The 19,128-nt window shown below is 39.2% G+C and overlaps 1 protein-coding gene across 7 annotated transcripts in view; it reads left to right on the top strand.

The window, feature by feature from the left end:
* GAB1 (GRB2 associated binding protein 1) overlaps positions 1–19,128 on the top strand; it is a 132,126-nt gene that overhangs the window by 41,182 nt on the left and 71,816 nt on the right. For 2 of the 7 annotated variants that reach the window (XM_017959084.2, XM_017959081.2), the window contains exon 1: positions 1,284–3,459. The exons of 3 other annotated variants lie outside the window; for them this stretch is intronic. The gene's annotated coding sequence lies outside the window, so the exon portion shown is untranslated. Of the gene's footprint in view, positions 1–1,283; positions 3,460–10,071; positions 12,757–19,128 lie in introns of those variants that run through there. 2 more of the 7 variants (XM_003899223.5, XM_017959080.3) reach the window with 2 other exon arrangements.

Here is a 19,128-nt window from a genome sequence, read left to right as displayed (position 1 = left end):
ACAATTAGTAAGGTCCTTTTTCACTCACAAATATAATAAATGCATGTTATTTTGACTCACAGGGATAATACAAACATTTGCTTTTTTGATACAGCCTATTGGAACTTTCAAAGTCAGTCTGTCTCTCTCTCTCTCTCTCTCTCTCGTTTTTCTAGTCTCTAAACCTCTCTTGTTTTTTCCTTGTCTGAATATCTCTTTCTTAACCACCTTCTCAAGTTTCAGGTTATACAACAGAGCTAATACTCCAAGCCCTGACCTCTCTCTGACCTTGTACCTCTGGCCTGGGACCAGCTCCCCACTGCCAGACCCTGCAGCTGACCCTTTGTATCTCCCAGTAGTCTGAGCAGCATTCATTTGCTCAAGGTCTCACTAGAGACCAAACAGAGGCAGCCTCTCTGGAGAGACCATGGCCTCCCAACAGTATTTTCGATGTCACTGGCCTAGCCTTAGGCCCTGATGCCAGGAACTAGAAGTGATAGGGGCCAAATCCCCCAAACCCAAGGAACTTTTCTGGTAAAAATTGTGTTATGAAAAAAAAGGAGACTCAGTGGCCATTGCAGACCAAAGCCTCATTCATTGAGGTGGGGTAGGGATTGCTGGGGACCACAATTCAGAGTTATGTATGTAACAGAGTTGTGCATATAATTCAGCAAACAAAGAGCCAAGTTGAAAAGGGTTTATTAAAGTATTAATGTTTGTGTCAAATGTATAAAATTCAGGAAACAGGCACAGCAATAACATTTAATGTTAGAAGAGGGCTTAGAGATACAAAAAATACAGTTTATTCATTCTCTTGCAGAGAAACCTTAAGCTGGATAGGTTAACTGATTTGCAGGTGTCTCCTGCCTTCCAATCCTGAGTCCTTAAAGATATCCTTAAGATGATACATCTGGGTTTTGCCATGCTGTGTTCCCTGGGTACAGTTAACACTGATTTTGCATAACTATGTGCTGAGACCCTAGGAGCTAACAAACTATAAAGGCTAGAAATGAAATAGGAGGTAGCCTACAATATCAGCCACCTCTGATTCCCTTCTCCCACCACAGGGATAATTAGATTGACTGGCTGATTGATTGACTGATTGAGACAGGGTCTTGCTCTGTCACCCAGGCTAGACTGCAGTGATTTCCACTCACTGCAGCCTCGACCTCCTGGGCTCAAGTGATCTTCCCACCTCAGCCTCCTGAGTAACTGGCACTACATGTGCACACCACAGTGCTCGGCTACTTTTTTGTATGTTAGAGACAGGATTTTGCCATGTTGCCCAGGCTGGCCTTGAACTCCTGGGCTCAAGCTATCCTGCCTTGGCCTCTCAAAGTGCTAGGATTACAGATGTGAGCCACTGTGCCTGGCCAGGAATATGTATTACACAAGGTAATTTGTAGGAGCTTGGAGAGAACCAGCAATATGACACAGTTTCTGCTCTTTTGGGGCTTACAATACAGTATTAGATCATCAGAGGGGGTCCATTCTGGACCATACCTTGAATTAGGCGTTAGCATACTAGATTCTAGTTTTGTTTCTTCCATTGAATTTCTAACATAGGCCCTGGTTAAGTCTAAGAGATCATTTAAATCTTGGGCCTCAGTTTTTTTATTCATAAAATAAGAATATTGAATCTTGAAACTCTCTTATTTTTACATTCTGTGTATAAAAGTCTCATGGTACTATCTTTATTTTACTTATCAGATTTTGAATCTCTAGTACTCTTTTTATTTCAAGATATTCTTAGCCAAGCTATAAAATCAAATTAATTTATATGCTGTTATGACAGGCAACTTAGCAATTCATGTAACCACAGGCTAGAGAAAGTTTGGACATATATAATGATTCATTTCTTCAATTTTAAGGCAGACCTACATCCCAAGCTTATGTAAAATAATTTGGATTATTACATATTCCCATAGTTCTGCCTAAAATAGAATATAATTGCTTTGGAAAATTCAAAGACTTAGAAAGTAAATTAGAGGATTGTTTATTATAAAAGAACTTTGGACCCTACAAAGGAATTTAACCACAGTTTTCTTTTCTTTGTTAATAGACAGAGTCTCACTGGGTTGCCCAGGCTGGTCAACTCCTGGCCTCAAGTGATCCTCTTTCCTTGCCCTACCAAAGTGTTGGAATTACAGGCTTGAGCCACCACTCCTAGCCAACAGAATTCTTTTCAATAGTGAGTTCCTCTACTGCATTGAAAATGTAATATGATTTGCAGATGTTTAGTTTATATACACCAGAAAGAAATAGTTACGTATATTTACAGTTGATAGTTCTCTGCAGCAGTGCTGAGTGTATGCCAGATATGCTTTCCGTTAACTAATTGTGGGGATTTTCTGTGGGTTGAAAGATTTTTGCTGTTGTGTTGGAATTTTACTGACCTATCTTTCCTCCCTCTCGATGTTCTTCCCAGTAGTTCAAATAGCATTCACATGTAAAATGACTGGTTAAAATATGGGAGATCATCTCTGACTGTGGGAGAAGTCACCCATTTAGGGGATCAACCTGTGACTGAGGAGGTAGGACACTTTCTGTAGTGGGAGGAACATAAGCCACGTACGAACAGATTTAGTTCAAATGCCAGCGCTACCTCTCCCTTGCATTAAGCAAGTTACTGAAACCTTCAGAATCTAGTTTTCATCTGTAATATAGGAATAATGATGATAATGCTTATATCACCAGGGAATTTGTCTTTTCTGAAAGGGCTAGCACACAGTAGGTACTCAATGCAAGTTAGCTTTTGCCCTTCCCTTCAAATCCAGGGAACATGTGACAGCAACAAGACTGTAGCCCTGGGAGTTGCTGCGTCTGCAGCCTCTTTAAGGTGTTAGGCAGACAGGATGTAAGCACTGGAAAGATTCAGCGTGATATCACCGGGTATAGTGGTTCAGCCTTTGGCCTCTGTAGCCCAAGAGCCTGTGTTCGGGTCTACTAACTGTGCTCTTGAAATGTCTCCTACTTTTAGGTCAGTTTCCTTATCTGTAAACTGAGACTAATGGCATTTACCTAATTGGGTTGTTGGAGATCAAGTACCTTAATTGATATAAAGTCCCTGGGAGGTGGTGTTTTGCTCCAGTCTGTTATAGGGGGAGCATTTTGTTCTTAGAGCTCATTGAAGACCGTTTTTTAAAACCGAGTGGAATAGCTATAGGCATTATAAAGACAACCGATATGTCCACTTGAAGAAGCTCTTGTTTCTGAACAGTACTTGGCTAGTTTCTTTAACAGGAGATGGCTTTGCTTTTAGAAGCCTGCCCTGGAGTCTTCCATCTCTTCCACCCTCCCTACACGTCAACTCTGTATGGCTTTTGTTATTGATGTGGAGCAGTTGAAGTCACTGACTTGGGTGTAGGCCAGGCCAGCATTACTGAGGTCATATATTACTTTCCTAGACTCTAGTCATGAACAGGATGTTGGAAGTCAGAGGTACAGAGAAGCTGCCTTTTTAGGCCGCTCACATGAAAGGTGTGTTTGCTTTCTTCATCATTTTTATTCTAATAGATCAGAATCTTATTCAGTATCTTGGTAGCATTTTTTCTTTTACTCTACAACCTTTATGCCGCTGGGCTGTCATTTTGCTTGTTCTTTGGTTAGACAGACTAATGCTGTTTTGTTATGCACTTTCTTCATTGTTATTTCATTGTTGAAACATCTCTTCTTCAGTTAACTAAATATTTATTTAAGGCAGGTAGAATTCCTCAGTGAAGCCGTATATTTCTTTAGGTATTACAGATATATTCTAAAACATTTAGGAATTATTCAGTTTACATATTTTTTTCTGGTGGAAATGAAATAATACTATGGAGAAAGTATTCATTGAAACAGCAAGTGAAATTGTGTTTCCCCCAGGAATAGTGTAAAAAGAACATGCTTTTATTTTCTGCTTCGCTTTTGTATTTGGGACTTGGGGAAACTATGCTTTTGTTATTTTGGAAAAGCAATGGAATTTTATCAGACATTTTCCTGAAACTCCCTAACTTCTCTTTTTCCTGAAATACTACCTTCAAAGTCCTGTTTTGCTCTGTTAGGAGGTTCCATCATTCAACAAATGAAAGAGCTTGGTTAGTTTAGGTTATTTTGTTGATCTGTTGGCTTTAAAGAAAGAAGAGACTGTCAGAGGAAGATAGTCTGAGAAACAACAGTTGGAGGATCATATGACCAATAGTGTGAAACTTGGGACACTGATTTGTTAGCTTGAGCAGTTAAGTTTTTTTTTTTTTTCAATGTCTGCAAGTAAATACGTGGCCTCAGACCCTGTTATGGTTTATGATGGGTGAGAGTGCAGAGAAAGTAACATTCGCCAGGTTTAAACTTTATTCTGACTCTGTTCCCTAATCGTGAGGATTTTTATGGTTTTTGTAACTGCTATTGTGAAATAGAAACTGATTGCTAGTTGACTTTGGCTATTGCTAAATTGTGACATGCATGCACTTCTTTTTAATTTAACAGTTGTTTTCTGCTGTTTTCTCAGTTTGAAAGTACTAATTATGAATAAGAATTCCTAGAAATATTCTTCCATAATGATATGTCACAGATGTTTGAGTGCTACACACACTCTCCTCTCCATTTTTAAGTCAATTTAGTGGAGATAAAATGTAGATAATAGCTGTGTGTTTTAATGAGTTTGGGCCCACTCCTCAGAGGCTCTGTATTTCAATATGTTATGGGACCCCTCTGATCTTTCTGAAATGGCCACCATCAGATCATTGAGACTTAATGTGCAGTTTAAAATGTGTGTCTCTGAGATTTATATATATGATTTGGACACAGAATAACTTGCGCTGTTTCCAAAACCACATTCTTCGTCCTCTTATAGAACTCAATGAAAGGAGGAAGCTGTGCCTTAAATGTCATGTTCTTTATACTTAGGTCCTTAAAAAATGTATACTTTTATCATTTGTTATAGAAGATTTTGAAAATTCTGAGAAGTGTAAGAAAAGAAAAATTACTTGTAACTCTACTGCTCAGAGAAAAACTGCTGTTAAAATGTTGAGGTATTTACTTCCAGACTCATTTTTCTATACATATTTATATAGCTATATATAGTTATTCATTTGTAAGAATGACTATAAACTGTTTTGAAACCTGCTTTTTTAACATAACAATATATGTGAGCACATTTTTCCACATCCCAAAATATTTTTGAAAAATATTTCTTTTAAATGTCTGCATAGTTTTGTACCCATTATAATTTGGCTGTGGAAAAAGTTGAAGGTATGCCAAATAGTCCTGGCACAATAGCTCACACCTGTAATTCTGACACTTTTGGGGGCCAAGGTAGGAGGATCACTTGAGGCCAGAAGTTCGAGACCAGCTTGGTCAACCTCGTACGACCTATTTTACAAAAAAGTGAAAAAACTACCCAGGCATGGTAACACTCTCATAGTCCTAGCTACTTTGGAGGCTGAGGTAGAAGCATTGCTTGAGCCCAGGAGTTTGAGGGTGCAGTGAGTTATGATCGTACCACTGCACTCCAACCTGGGTGACAGAGCAAGACCTTGTCTCCAACAACAACAACAAAACATATATATATATATAAAAATATATGTGAAATTCAAAAGTCCACTTTGGTGATAAGGTCTTCCTTCTAAATTATAGAAATAATTGGCTTAAAAGGGAAATTGAGAACATGCTAACTTTGTGCTTTATTCAAGATAGGCTTGTTTATTCTTTACTGCATTTCTATAACAAAACATTTTCTTCAACTGTATAATCCTTGGCATAGCAATAACTAGTTATAATAATTAATTTTTAATTAGTTGTTCATGAAGTTTTCAAAACATCAACTTTTATCCCACTAAAAATAAGTGAAATAATTTTGAAACATTTCTTTCCTTTAAATTTGAAGTAAGGTTCAAGTTTTTTGCAACTAAATTTTGGGTTCATCTGCCATGGTAAGTTGGTGCTATTGGCTGTGCTGTAATTTCGGGGTGAACTTGACTTTCCTTGATAGGACAGGAAAGGCTGTGGCTGTCAGGGAAATGGAACCAGATGGTCCTCATGATGGATGCCAAGCTCCCAACAGAGACAAATGCTACACCCGACAGACTAGGGCAGCAGCACATGTTAGGGTGATTGCTCACCCTTTCCTGGAGAGGGGAGAACTCTTCCCTTCTGCTGGTGTATTTTGCAGCTAGTTTTTGCAGGCTCTGTTCAGTGTGGTGTAGCAAGTATCCAGGCAGTTAACTTCTAATGGGCAGTTAAGGAGGAGGTGATGGCAGTAGCTGGGACCGAGTTGGCAGCTAGTGGGGCTGTCTGATGAAATCCACATTTTGGCATCCTTGAAGTCTTTCAAAGGAATCTGGCTAAGTCACTTAACCTTGTGTCATTTTGGTTTACTTGGCTTTTAAGGGGGAGTAGTAATTAAACCAATGGGAGCCATTAGTCAGTGGCTCTTAGTGGCAGTTTGCAGTTTAAAAATGGAAACCTGCAGTCACAGAGCCATTGACTCGTAATAACACAGTGGCTTGTCCTTGACCCAAGGGATTTGATTTGGGGAAATGAACATGTTTGAGAATCCTGTGTCCTGAGTTTATATATCAGCATAGCTACTTAGGAGTAGTATCACTTCGGACATACTTCTTAATCTCTCTGAATCTCCTCTGTAAAAATAATCACAATTCTTTAAACATAAGTGAGAGCTTGTATTTTATATAAGTGTGTGGCACAGTTATTAGTTCCTCACTAGATATTAATTAGTTCTTATGAAAATGATAGATCGATGCTAAGTCATCTGACCTCGCTGTGTAGGCTTATGATTGATCACTGGGGTTCTGCAGCCCTGGAACAGTGTTTTCTTTTCTGAATTAATTACAGCCTCATGTACTGACCTTAACTCCAATATGCAAATCATTGTGAAAAGATGCCCAAAATACAGTGACTTAAACAAGTTAAGAGGTTGTTGGTGCTTTCCTCCTCTCAGAAGAGCTCAAGGGATCCATACTGATTCAGGACTAGCATGGTACCTCAATAGAAAAATTCCTTCCTCTTGTTTCTCCGCCATCTTGAGAGAGTTGCCCTCATCTTCACAGTCAAAGATGGCTCATCATGTTCTTATTTCACCCCAAGGGAAAGGAGATGATCTACAAGTTGTACAGATCATTTTCATTTACATCCTATTGGCCAGAACATGACCACAGCGAGCTCCAAGGGAGGCTGGGAAATATAATTATTAGCTAGAAGACACCCTGCTAGAGCTTCTGTTACTGTAGAACAAGATCAGCAAACTGATCTGAGTGCCAAGTCAGCCAGCCACACATTATTTACAAATTAACTATAGTTTGTAAATAAAAGTGTATTGGCCGGTTATGGTAGCTCATGCCTGTAATCCCAGCACTTTGGGAGGTCAAGACAGGAGAATAGCTTGAGCCCAGGAGTTCAAGACAAGCCGGAGCAACATGGTGAAACCCTGTTTATACAAAAAATTTAAAAAAAAAATTAGCCAGGTGTGGCTGTGTGCACCTGTCATCCCGGCTACTTGGGAGACTGAGGTGGGAGGATCAATTTAGCCCAGGAGGTCAAGGCTGCAGTGAGCCATGATCGCACCACTGCACTCCAGCCTGGGTAATAGAGTGATAAATAAATTTAAAAAAAGTGTATTGGAACACAGGTGTGCCCATTTGTGTATAAATTACTTGCTTTCACATGACAATGGAAGAGTTGAGTATCCAAAATGCATGGGACCAGAAGTATTTCTGATTTCAGATTTTTTTGGAATTTTGGAATATTTGTGAATACGTAATGCGATATCTTGGTGATGAGAGTGAAGTCTAATATGAAATATATGTTTTAAGTACACCATATGCATAGCCTGAAGGCAATTTTGTATAAATAATATTTTTTATTTTTGAGACAGAGTCTTATTCTGTCACCCAGGCTGGAGTGACAGTGGTGTGATCATGGTTTACTGCAGCTTTGACCTCTTGAGCTCAAGTGATTCTCCCACTTCAGCCTCCCAGTAGCTGGGACTAAAAGCATGCACCACCATGCCCAGCTAATTTTTTGATTTTTTATAGGGATGAGGTCTTGCTATGTTGCCCAGGCTAGTTTCAAACTTCTGGGCTCAAGCAATCCATCCACCTCAACTTCCCAAAATGCTGGGTTTACAGGCATTAGCCACTGCTCCTGGCCCAATTTTATACAATATTTTAAATTACAAAATTTTTTACATGAAACAAATTTTGATTGTGTTTTGACTACAACCTGTCACGTGTGGTCAGGTATATGAATTCTCACTTGTAGTGTTGTGTCAGTGCCCAAAAAGTGTCAGATTTTAGAAGACTTTGGCTTTTCAGATTAGTAATACACAACATGTAGTTGCTACAGAGATCATATGGCCTGCAAAACCTAAAGTATTTATTATATTGCCCTTTACAGAATATTTTTTTGTTGACGTCTACTATAGACAATGGGGAAATGAATATGAGAGGAGCAACTGGTAGTCTCTGCCACAGTAAAGGGAATGGTAAGAAGGGTGAATCACTACCTTGGAAATGTAGAGTTAGAACTTTGTACTTAGGCATACTAGTGGCCCATGGGGCAGTGAGTTGGTATGCAGGTGGTTTTGTTGTTGTTGTTGTTTGTTTAAGACAGAGTTTCGCTCTTTTTGCCCAGACTGGAGTGCAATGATGCTATCTTGGCTCATAACAACCTCTGCCTCCTGGGTTCAAGCAGTTGTCCTGCCTCAGCCCTCCCGAGTTGCTGGGATTACAGGCATGCGCCACCATGCCCGGCTAATTTTGTATTTTTAGTAGAAACGGGGTTTCTCCATGTTGATCAGGCTGGTCTCGAACTCCCCACCTCAGATGATCCACCTGCCTTGGCCTTCCAAAGCGCTGGGATAATAGGCATGAGCCACCATGCCTGGCAAGTGATTGTTGAAGAAGTAAGGTTCAGGGACAGATTTGAGGAGCCAGGCATGAAGTAGCCTGATGGAGGTGAAGGGAAGAAGGCACAGAAGGCTGCTTACTGACGTGAGCTTCCATCTTTAAAGTGGAACATCCTAACTCCTGTACTTTTCCCTCTTCCTGCAGCTCACTGCTGTGTCTTGCATTCGATTCTTGCTTATCAGCAGTGCCACTCTGGTAGGTCAGACTCTTTCCTCCCATTGACTTCTTACTGGTCTCCCTGCCTGGACGTTCACCCTCCTCCACAGTCACCTCCTCTAAGTGTGGCTCTTACATTAGTCCGGTCTAAAGAACTTCCAAGGAGTCCCCATTACCTACTCAATAAAGCCAAGCCCCTAAGGTCCTCCTGCTCCTTGATCCTGATCTTGATCCTATCCTGTCTTCCTTCACAATCTTACACACGCTATAGATTCCAGCCCAACAGAAACACCTTGTGCCTGCGCTGTACTTTGCCATCAGCACGTATTTGCTGTTGTCTCCTTGCTTCTGTCCAAAGGCTTTGGGGATTTGGGACTATGGCTTAGCACATGGTATAACGTTCATGGCTGGGCAGAGGGGGTTTCTGACTTCATTTTGGCACCTCTCAACATCTGTATTTCCCTCTCCAGTCCCTACCCCCTACCCTTACAACCTAAGGATAAGTGCTCCGTTTTTGAATGCCCCCTTTTTAAATTATACCAAGCACTATATATAACTCCCGAGGTACTTACTGCTTTCTGTGTGGGATTATAGTTATTCCATATATGTTTCTAATCTTGCAGAGACAGAATCTGAGGCCAGGTCCAGATCTGACTGATCAGTTTCGTCTAATAGGTGCCTAGTGGCTATTTTGTTGATCAGTGTTGCAGTGATGCTGTCTACAAACAGTGCTACCTACAATTTAGTCTGTTTCACTAAAAATGTAATTTAACACCTGGAAGATTTTAAGTGCAAATGCAAATAGAGTTTTTTGTGTGTGTGTGAGACAGAGTCTCGCTCTGTCGCCCAGGCCAGAGAGCAGTGGAGCACTCTCTCCTCACTGTAACCTCCACCTCCCGGGTTCAAGCAATTCTCCTGCCTCAGCTTCCCAAGTAGCTGGGATTACAGACATGCATCACCACGCCCAGCCAATTTTTGTATTTTTAATAGAGATGGGGCTTCACCATGTTGGCCAGGCTGGTCTCGAACTCCCGATCAAAGGTGATCCACCCACCTCCACCTCCCAAAGTTCTGGGATTACGGACATGAGCCACTGCACCCAGCCTAGAGTTCTAATAACTGTGTTGAAAATAAGTGCCACTTAAAGATCTTAAAAACACCAATTTTTAGGTAGTTGTTGGCCAAAAATATATATATATGTTTAACTGTTTTCTTCAGACCTGAAGCAATATTTAAATATATTCACATTTAGAAGTTTTAAACAGTTCCTTGAAAAGCCAAGGCTGAGCCAGAAATCAGACAGAGCTTTTACGAGGCATAAGGAGGAGCATGTGGGCAGAACCCCCTGTGAGTGCAAGAGCTGGGCCACCTGCAGGAAAACTGCCCAGTCCACTCTGCAGAGAAGGATTGGAGCATTTTCCACACCAGCCTGCCAGGGACACACCTGCCTGCACAAAGATCCATCTAAAATCACTCACATTCGACTCACAGAAGGTGGTATTTTCACAGCTTCATCTTTCCTCAGTTGGTAATCAAATGTAAGAAGAGCTTTTATTTTTATAGGAATGATTTAGCTTATGGAGTACCAGTCTAATCCTTTTCCTTCCTCTGTCTTTTTAACCAAGCATAGAATGAGGAGACCAATATATATGATCTAATACTTGCTTACGCTGGACAAGAATTGATGTCATTCACTCATCTCCTTTTCATTAAAACCTAGTGAGATTGGCGGCAATGGTGGGAAGCAGATGGATGAGCATAAATTTCAAATGTGTGTTTAGAAAAATTGAAAGGATTGGTAGGAAAGATATTAAGTAGGCAGTGTGGTCGGGGGTTGAACCTGTGAGTTCAACAGCAGGCGCTTGTAGCATAAAATATAGTAGTGCTTCCAGCCACCTCTGACTTAGGGATGTCTAAGAGATGAGGAGGGAAAGTGCCGGGGTCTCCTTTCTTGTGGTTTATGCATTTTGAAGTTACTAAAGCATAAGAATTTATTCTGGAATTTTTACTCAAGCTTAAGATAAAAACTATGACCTTTGTGTGAACATTGCTGCTTCACCTCCCTCTCCTAACTCTACTTTTATTTACTATTCCATATCCAGTGTCTAGCAGCGTACTCATCAAACAGTAAGTGCTCAGTACATATTTGTTGGATGAATAAATAAGTGGATTCTGGCACTTAATTATAAGAGCTTTTTGGAAGATGAAAAGATTCTTAAGCAAAATGATGTAAAGATAAAAGAAGCTTATTTCCAGTCCCCTTCCTCCCTTGACTCTGCCAGCCCCCTTCAGTACATGCCTTACTGGCACCTCTCCTGGATTTAGCTTTAAAAGTTCGGGAGGAGTGAAGGTGTGTGTCCTCATATTACTAAAAGAAAAACCCTAGTGTTGTGTAACAGTGTTTCACGGGCTTTTTCATAATAAACATAATATTAGACGCAGCCAAAGTAAGTTCATTTTGAATTAATAATCCAATATTTCACAGTGCTGGTTTGAGGTACAGATCTAGGCCTTGTGTGCAACAGAATAGAATTTTAGAAGTAGAGTAAAAAGTTTCATCCACTAAGCTGTTTCTCATTGGCCTGCAGTCTGATTTCTTTCAAAGTTTTGGAGTTTAACACGAACTTAGGCGTTCAGCTAATAATAAGATTAAGGGTGTTTGTGGGCAAACTAAATATAATTTATATCCCTTAATTTTGAGCTCATAATATTTCTGCTCTGGGTATATAAGAGATATCACAGAAGAAAAATCTCAGAGTGAGATAATTTGTAAAGTAATAAGTAGGTTTTGTTTGTTTGTTTGTTTGTTTTAAGGAAGCACACTGGTGTAGTGATTAGGTTTTTGTCTTTGCATCATAGAGATCTGCAGTTGATTATTTTACCAACCTCACTACTGTTTTCTCTCATCTCTCCAAATCTTTATTTCTTCACCTGGAAACTGGGAATAGTAACAGTACTTTCCTCAGAGACTCATTAATTAGATAATTCATGTAAAACACCCAGAACAGTGCTACATAATAGTGTTCATGCCAGTTATGATTAAGCCTATGCTACTGGGCCAAAGAGCCCCCAAAATACAGTGAATTAAGGGACACACAACTTTTTTTATATTGCTCATATAAAAGGGTAAGTATTTCAGGCTTGCAAAGAATCATGTTCTTTGCAGAAATTCAGGGACCCAGATTTCTTCCATCTTGTTGCTCCCTCCTTCCTACATCTCAGGGTTCATCTACATAGTCAAAGATAGGTGGTCGGTAGTTCTGTGTCCCAGCTTGAGGGGACAGGAAGAAGTGTGGAGGCAGCATTCCCAATGTCTTTATGCTCAGACCTAGAAAAGCCACACATCCTTGCCATGTACTTTGCATTGGGGAGAATTAAGTCACGTGGCCGCCCACATCTGGCTGCCAGAGAGACTGAGTAGTGTAATTTCTACCTGGATGACCATGTGCTCAGTTACAATTCATTCATTGTGGAAGAACAGAAGAACAGATTTGGGTGAGCAGGTAATGGTCTGCCCCATGGTGCTTAATAAATGCAACCATTATTTATTTATTTATTCAAAATAACATTTCAAGTAATGGTCTAAATGTCTTTGTTCTAGGGGAAGAGGAATCGAAGAGCTTCTGTAACACACAATCTGTGCTACATACCACATATCTCTCATAAGCGTTATTATTTTTTGGAAGGGAGCCGTTTAAGTATTGAACTACAAATCAAGGTAAACCTTGAGGGAGAAAAGAAAGAGTGGATAAAAAGCAGTAGAAGGGATGGGAATGTGTTAAAAGGAGTGAATGCTAATTAGCTGTATGCTCTTCCTTCCTCTCAGCCAGCCATCTGGGCAACAAGAAAGGCTTGCTAAAGTTAAATAAATTTAACCCCTTATCTGACCTGGCAAGGACAAAGTACACTGGCTTCTGAAGAAACTTTTTCTTGGGAGCAAGGTAGTTATTTCAAAGCGCAGAAAAAGGCAGAGGGGCACAGAGAAGGTGCGGGTGGGGGCAGTTGCACAGGTAAAACATTCATCTTGGCTTTTCTTTTTAAAAGATAAACTTTGTCCCATGTAAAGAGGAAAACTACATAGATATTCATGGAGATTATCTGATTTGTCACTGTTGCCAAAGAAAAAACAAAGGTAAAATACATGAATTTCTGCATTCAGAAGAAAGTACTTCAGGTAAAAATTAACTATTAAGCAACTTTTCTCAACAGAAGAAATGCCCAAATTCTTAAGGACAGCCAAGTTGTGAGTCAGAGAGCTAGTGTTAAAACAGGTATTTTTAAATACATGTATGAATTACCTCCTTACATTACTTTATTCTTGTGTTTTTAGCAACTGCCAAAAACAATTATAAGAAATGAAATAATGTCCTGAGCTGCCACATGATATTTTTTAAAATCTGCAATTTTATTCTTGACAAGTAACATACACTACATGCTTTTGTGTGCAAGTAATGCTCAGATGTTTGATAACGGAGTGATCTTAAAGAGGAGGCATCTGTTTTTTGTTTTTATAAGTAGTTCATTGCCTAACTACCGAAAATAGCTGCAGTTATTTTAAACAGATGGTCCCAAGTTAATAGGGAAGAAAGTAGAAGTGAGTCTATTTCCCCAGTTTTTATTTTTACCCCACAAGAATGGTAAAAATAATTAACAGTATATAATTTGAACCAAATTCTGTCAAAATGCTTTTTTCTAAGGTACTCTTTCTGAGAGAGGGGGTTTGTAAATTGAAGTATTTGATGTGGTAGAGTTGAAAGCCAGTTTAACGCTTAAATTTCTACTTTCTGATAGCGTTCATCAAAATGATTGCTGCATTGTTGAAACAGAGCTTTTGATTTTTAAAAGACAATTAGATTGTGGTAAGATATTTGAAACCCACCAAAACTGACTTCAAAAATTTGGAAGTCTTAAGAGGGTGGTAAGTGGTGATGGTGACATGTTAAGAGTAGGATCTTGCCAGATGATGAGAAAGAATATGGGTTGATGACATTAATATGTTTGTGATTTCTGAATTCCTCAGGAGTCCTAAGTTAATAGTTGATAACCTACTCTCTAGTTTCTGACACTGAAGATAATGAATATTTTGATAATGCAACAACGAATTTGTGTTTATAAGGGACTCTGAAGAATGCGTTTGTGTGGTATACAGACGCTGTTACTATACCTCAGTTTGAGCAGATTACAGTAGTAAGCTGGGCCCAACTACTATTGTATATCGCTCTCCATCTGTAAAGAAGATGAATAGGTGAAGTTTTTCACTTCTGAAATACTAGGTTGTTAAAGCTTACTAGGTTGTTAAAGCTTACTGAGATTTTTACTTTCTGTTAATGATAGCTGTACCTTTTTCATGTCTATGGGCTATATTTCCATGTATATGTCCACAAAGTACCTGCAGTTCTTTGATTTTGAATTTTGCATTTTCTTTACTGTTTCAGTGACTATGCACAACTGGTAGCTCTTGGGCATTTGTGGACTGTGGGCTGTAAGCCTGCCTACATAGAATCTTTCAGTTTTGCTTCTGTCCAAATTTGTCTACATGATAAATACCAGACTGGCTCATATGAAATGATAAAATCGTAGACCAGGGGTAGCAAACTATGGTCTGTGGGCCTGATACTGTTTAAGAAGGTTCTTCACATTTACAAAGGTTTTTTTTAAAAAAAAAAAAAAAAAAAAGAGAAGAATATGAGACATCATGTGTAGCCTACAAAGCCTAAAATATTTATGATCTGGCCCTTTACAAACAGGTTTGCTGTCCCCTGTCATAGATAAATAGTACAGTGTTAAGTGGTTAAGGGCACTGGCTCTGGGTGAGGCCAGACTACTAGGTTCAGATCCTGGCTTTACTATTTCCAGTATGACCTTGGTTAAGTTACTTAATGTCTTTGTGACTCATTTTCTCATCTATAAATGAGAATAAATTACAGCCTACCTCATAGGTCTGTGATGAGGATTAAGTTAATGTATAAAGTGCGTAGAACAATGTCTGATACTTAATAAGTATTCAGCAAATGTTAATAATTGTTATTGTATTGGAAAAAATCTTGAAAGATCATCTAAACTAATTTTTGCTTTCCAGTGGCGAATGTCCAGATTATTAAAGACCATTTTTCTGATTTCTGCATCAAGAGTGGAGGGTCATTTTCTTTTTAATGGTGCCTGCTTTACCAAAAAAAGAAAAGACAGGCCCATAGTCAAATGTGAAAAATGCTTGAAAACATAAAAAAGTTTAACCACAGCTGCTTTTTAAGTTAAGAAAAGGACAGTCAAAGTTCTTTAAATTAAATGACACTTAAAAAAAGGCAAGCACAAAAATCCTTTTATATACTTAGGACAAGCAGAAGAAGAAATAAAGTGGAAATAAAAGATGTGGAAGATAATGTTAGAAGGAAGGGGAAACAGGACTAAGAAAGGTAGTCAGCAGCTGGGTGCTGTGTCTCACGCCTGTAATCCCAGCACTTTGGGAGGCCAAGGCAGGCGAATCAGGAGGTCAGGAGATCGAGACCATCCTGGCTAACATGGTGAAACCCTGTCTCTACTAAAAATACAAAAAAATTAGCTGGGTGTGATGGTACACGCCTGTAGTCCCAGCTACTCAGGAGGCTGAGACAGGAGAAACACTCCTCCCAGGAGGTGGAGGTTGCAGTGAGCCGAGATTATGCGACTGCACTCCATCCCGCCTGGGCGACAGAGTGAGACTCCGTCTCAAAACAAAAAAACAAAGGTAGTCAGCAGAAGAGGAGAAAGATTCGGATCAAAAGGGAAGCTGGAGGTTTTTCAAGGAAGTCCAGTGTTGACATCCGTCCTTCCCTTGGGAACCCACCTCAGTTAATCTGTGTGTCCAATTTAAATGCTTCCATTTGAAGAAAAGCCTGAATTGTTTATTTTCTATTGCAGAAATAAATTTTTATCATCAAGTAGTATTAACTGAATATACATTATATGTGACTTGCGTTCCCTCAGAAAACTGATCATGTGTATACAAAAGCATCATATTTTGTATCTTTATTTTTAGGTCAAGCAATTCTGTCCCCCTTAGCCACTTAATTTAATAATCATCATTGTCAGCATCAAACATTTGTTGGGTTCCTAAATACATTTCTTCATGTTTAATACTTCTTTATTCTACTTGTTCTTTCAAGTAGGGAAAGGACAAACAATTATTTACAAAATGTAGACAATGGTTAAAAAACAGGAAAATTTTTAATGAAGTGTAACTCATTCTCTCTTTTTCCTTCTTTTGTACTCAGGTTGTTTATTTTATTGATGGATATTGGACTGGAGTGATGAGTGTTCTAGGATGGGTATTTGATGATGTCAGGGGACTCAAGTAATGGCTTTGCATGAAGATTACACAGTAAAGCTGCACATTGATTACCTCATCTTATTAGCTGATGGAGATGTTTGAGAGGACAGGATTGCTGGGCTTTCAAGCCTATACAGCTCCCAGGATTTGATCCTAAGAGCTTGATCATTGTCATTGCCCATAGGGACCGTGTTAAGAACAGTCGTGGCTTAGTCTACTTAAACACATCGTATGAGAGTGTTAGAACAGTTCCCCAATTGTTTAGATAAGGTTAGGACTTTCAGATCAACTTGAGTTTTAATTTTTAGCATTTATAGAATTCTAAAATTAATCCTGTTTTTGTCTTCTTCCACTAAAATTTAAGTTTGCCGAGGTAGGCAGAGTTTTGTTTCTTGAACCACTATCCCTCCAGCAGCTAGAACAGTGGAACATGTAGGTGTTCAATAAATATTTTTGAATAAGTGAATGAATGAACAGGTTAAATATAATCATTATTTTTTAATGAACTATCCTTTCCAGAGACATACAAGTTGCCAGTTGATGGCATTTTCGATTTCTTTTTGTAAAAAGAATATTTTAAAATTTGAATGAATTCTATTTAACAAATACACAGATAAGTACATAAAAGGGACCTTGAACATGAAATCCATGTTTTCGTGGACTCGTATTTTTGCAGCTTAAATGGTGAATAAGATTGTTAGATGCAAATAGCACTGGAAGTTAAAGACCTTTAATTGTAACTCTCCCTAAAATGTTTGTGAGAGCTTATAAAATGTTGTTCCCTTTATTCTATTATAAAAGGGGATTATAATAAATACGAAGTTTTGAAACCACGTTCTTTTAAATGAGGTGAATTATAGAACTCTGTTATTACCCATTATACTGTGCTCCCTCTTTTAAAGCATGCCCTCCACATACCCTTTCTAAAGACTTGCGGGTAACAAAATGAGGAGTAAGTCAAGAAAGGAGAAGGCACAGCTTGCTGAGATTGAGGGACTGCCCCCCGCCCCCGGGAGAGCAGCATAGGAAATTGCAGGATGAAATCTGTGTGCCAGTCTTGTCAGCACCCATTCCTGTTGAAGGAGAAGGGCATATGGATGAGGGGGGGAGGATTCCAGCAGAGGGGGGACCCAGGAAAGGAGGGGATGGTGAAAACAGGAAGTGTAATGGGAAGCTTGGGGAAAGTTGAAGATCTGATAAAGGTAGTTGGTGAGGTGAAGAAAGGAGAATCCACTAAAACTTGACCCATTCTCTGCCAAATGGCATGGGGTAGTGACACTTACCCTGGACAAGGAGAGAAGCAAATGTACTCCTAACCCTACTTGGGACCTTAAGGAAAGACTCATCCATGGTCATGATACTGTAAATGCTGTTTATTGGTTTTAAGCTCTTTAACTCACCCTTTGGAGTGAAAAACAATAGAAAGTTGAGCTGGTTACAGAACAGACTGTAAATGTTATGAACCTTGAAAATGTAAACTGTAGATACAGCAGATGGAAATTAGGAGTGGAAGGCATGAGGAAAGATGGGGGGAAAGGATGAAAACTGATTGTTCCAAGGAGCTAGATGATGTACTCTAAGACTGATTAAAAACAGCAGCTCGATCGTGTGGCTTAATGTCCTTCTGGTTGAGGGACTAGAATGTGTGGTGCCACTACATTGGGGTAAAGGAGGTGGGTAAGCTGTCAAGACAGGACTTCAGTAGATAATATGTAAAAGAGATAAGTCATATATAAGCATATTATTTGGAAATACGGGGTTTCTCTTTCAGTGTCCTGATAAGAGACTGGATTCAGCCCAGATAGTTCAAATGCATACTATAATGAATGGGCTACTTACGGTATTATGGGTGGTTTACATTCTTGGGGTTGAGGGACAGAGGAAGAAATAATAAATACTAATTTTAAAAACTGTGTCCACAGGCTTATTGAGCCCTGAGACAGTGGAAGAGTGGCCACCCGGGGTGCAGTGGTCAGGGATGTAAGGAGGCACTGCTGGAAGCACAGGGAATAAATGCTCCCACCTCTGCCCAAACACAGAGAAAGGCAGAGATTGAGTGGGGGTTAGGTAAAGTGGGGAGGGGTAAGACAAGAATAACTAGCAGGGAAGGTAGGTAGAACTTGGGGTGGGGTTATTATGTTGCCTGATAAACTCTTCTATACAGTTTGATACTCTCTTGCAAGGAGATGGAATATTTTAATGTAAATATTTGCTTCTAGCACCTACTATTTCATCTAATGTGACAGGAGCTTGGTGGACCAGTAGTGACTTAAACAAGATCTCTGCCCTCAAGTAGCTTATAGTCTGATTGGAAAGACAAAATGCTACCAAAACTAGCAAAAAAACAAACAAAAAATATGATTACACATTGTGATTAATGCGGTAATTTAATTTCAGAGCACACAAAAAGGTTAGTCCAGCTTGTATAAACTTAATTCTATAATAATGATACTGCAGTGATTTTTACAATGTAATTAATTATTTGGGAGTGGGAAAAATTCTTTTGAGTAGCCCATTTTGCTCTATTTAACTATAAATACACTACATGCTACAAATCAGATGTACAGATGAAACAGCTGCTGCTTCATTGTTTTTTTCCTGTTACTCATTTTAATGAATAATTTGAACAGACTCCAAAACATTAAATTAGATGTATAAACATACTTTAAGGATTATATCATAATGTTGGTGTATTTAAAACTTAGTGGTGATGTCATTATCTAAATATAGGAAATTTTAAGAAAACAAATTCTTTGAGCTATTTTACCCTCTATACTTTGGCAG

The sequence above is a fragment of the Papio anubis genome, chromosome 3 (genome assembly GCF_008728515.1).
Source record: "Papio anubis isolate 15944 chromosome 3, Panubis1.0, whole genome shotgun sequence".
In the NCBI taxonomy this organism is placed as follows: Eukaryota; Metazoa; Chordata; class Mammalia; order Primates; family Cercopithecidae; genus Papio; species Papio anubis.
The sequence above is the reverse complement of the archived record's forward strand: the minus strand, read 5'-3'. Positions and strand labels throughout refer to the sequence as shown.